We start from the raw sequence: 2,916 nt of genomic DNA, 5'->3' as shown, positions 1-2,916 counted from the left end.
TGAAATAGTGTTGTGTGCCAAGTTTCGTGGCAAATAAACCACGTTTGAAACACTTTATTCGAGAAAGTGCCAAAAACGCTTAAATGAAACGTATTCCAAATAGTGTTGTGTACCTAAACTGTTTTCCATTTCGAATTTGTGGCTCTCGAACTAGATCCCATTTCTCCACGCACTTTCTTCATTGTCCTGAAATGCATGGGAAAATTATAACTATTTATATATTAATGCATGTAATAATATTAATCTAATACTATTTATATCTATATAATACTTAAATAAAATTGGTAAAATCTATAAAATTACGCATTCAACGAGGCTTTGAATCTTTTGTCGCGAGGCAGGCTTTGAGCTTTATGTAACGAGTCGAAGACGTGCATGGTATTAGTCAAAGGACATATGACCAAAAGTATCCAATGCATACTACAAACGTAAATTTAATATCAAAAATTAGAGAATATGTGTGAAAACGTAAATTTAATATCAATAAAAAAATAAGTTCAATTTCAAAAATAAAACCTACTCTTCCACATATGGAGCCAGAATGAACGTGTGTTTAGATGCAAGCAAATTTTTCAAAGAGGTCTCTATGTATGCTTTGATGTCATCTGGCACATTTACGCATTTAATACTCGAAATCATTTCAGGACAAAACCATCAAATTTTTATTAGAGGTTCGCAACAATTTAACTCCTCGTAAGCCGCACTAAACTCACGAATAAGAAAATTTTGTTAGTAATTCGGTTATTAAAACAATTAAACTATAAAGCCCAAATTGAAAGATAATGAACATCACCTCATGTAGAGCTACATTCAACATGTCTCCTCTTAAAAATTGCCCAATATCACCAGGACCGATAATTACAGAAGGATATTCAGTAAAGCTGAATTGGTCCTTTGACTTGCTGATTCAGAAGCTTTACCACGCTTTTCCTAATTAATCAATAAAATTCTAATGTCATATCTTAGTTTAATGATTGAATCAAAAGAACGAAGTAAAATTAAATATAGTCTCAACTCCCTTAACCTGTTCGTAAACCTCATAACCGGTCAACAGTTGACAAGCTACACGTTCCTCAACCTCCAGTTGAACATCTTTTTCTTCTTACGATATTGGTGATCTTGTGGGAGGAACTTTCGATGGTGCATGAATACGAGCTTGCACTTAGGAATCCATGTGGATTCCATGTCATTGATACATATTGGGCATGCTTTCTCCCCTTTGTTCTTATACCCTGGTAAGTTGCCATATGCCATAAAATCATTAACGGTGCATAAGAGCATTGTACGCAAGGTGAACTCCTCATTTGCATGTGTATCAAACACGGAAACGCCTTCTTCTCACATCTTTCTCAAATCCTCAATGAGAGGTGAAAGATATACATCTATGTCATTGCCAGGTTGTTTAGGACTCGAGATAAGAAGAGAAAGCATAATGTACTTACGCTTTATACACAACCAAGGTGGCAAATTATAGATCACTAACAGTACCGGTCAAGTACTATGTTGAGAACTAAAATTGCCGAATGGGTTCATTCCATCCGTACACAGTCCGAGCCTTAAATTATGAACTTCGTCCCCAAATGTCTTATGCAACCTATCAATACTCCTCCACTCCGGAGAATCAGATGGATGTGTGAACAAGTGACCTTTCTTCACCCTATCTGCATGCCACCTCAAATTTAACGCATCTTTCTTTATAGTAAACAAGCGCTTGAATTTAGGTATTATTGGAAGATACCACAATACCTTAGCCGGGGGCCCTTTAGCATTTCCAGCCCCTTTACGCTTGTAACGTGATAACCCACACCTAGTTAACTCTTCTAAGTTCTCATTTTCATTCCGATTTAATACACAATCATTCGGACATGCATGAATCTTCTGGTACTCTAAGCCGAAAGAACACATGAGTTTTTTGGCATAATATGTCGACTTTGGAAGTTCATTTCCCTAAGGAAGCATCTCACCTAACGCTTATAATAACATTGTGAAACTAGTGTAACTCCAATTGAACTTTGACTTAATGTTGAAAATTGTCAACACGACTATTAGTTTGGTGAACTTTGTACATCCAGGGTACAAAGGCTTTTGAGAAGCCTCTGTCAACAAGTCAAAAACACGAGGACGTTTTCCTAACTCATCCTCGACTCCCTCCATCATCTCGTCAACACGATCTACATCCTCATCGACATTCTCTTCATCTGTCTCATACCCATAAACACGATCTACTATATCCTCATTGACATCCACATTATTGACATCCTCAACAACAGTTTTTTCTTTGTAAACTCCCTCCTCACCATGCCAAACCCAAACATGATACATTGCCACATTTGACACATGGACAATAACAACTCCCCCCGTCCTAACTTGATGTTCAACAACAATACTACAAAATTCTAATACGTCATCAATAAATTATGATGATTCAATGCTTCCATACATCCAAGAACGATCTTTTGTCATTCTAAGTGTGAATAAATTAAAAAAATACATAAATAAAAATATTTATATACTTAACCCCAATAAATAATATGTATATATTAATAAAAACATTCATTCAACTAAACCTAATTAACTCTAAAAATAATACCTCCCAAAATTAGCCATAATTAACAAACTAATAATAAAAATAGGTAGAATATAAATTTTCAAAATTACAATTAACTACATTCAAAATAACAAAAATGATATCAATAATGCCTATTTACTACAAACAACACAAACATCATGAACTTGCAAGTAAACATCCATTAAAAAAAACTAAATTTTATGAAGTTTAAGTCGTAGGTTTTGAAGAAATTATATCTTAAAGTCGTGGGTTTTGAAGCAAGAACACACGCTTAATGTCTGAAACAGCAAGAAGAACGAGAAACACCTCACGCAAGTCAGAAACAGTACAACAAGCAAGCAAGAAGA

This window comes from Amaranthus tricolor, chromosome 15, assembly GCF_026212465.1.
Source record: "Amaranthus tricolor cultivar Red isolate AtriRed21 chromosome 15, ASM2621246v1, whole genome shotgun sequence".
In the NCBI taxonomy this organism is placed as follows: Eukaryota; Viridiplantae; Streptophyta; class Magnoliopsida; order Caryophyllales; family Amaranthaceae; genus Amaranthus; species Amaranthus tricolor.
This window is presented reverse-complemented; position numbering follows the sequence as displayed.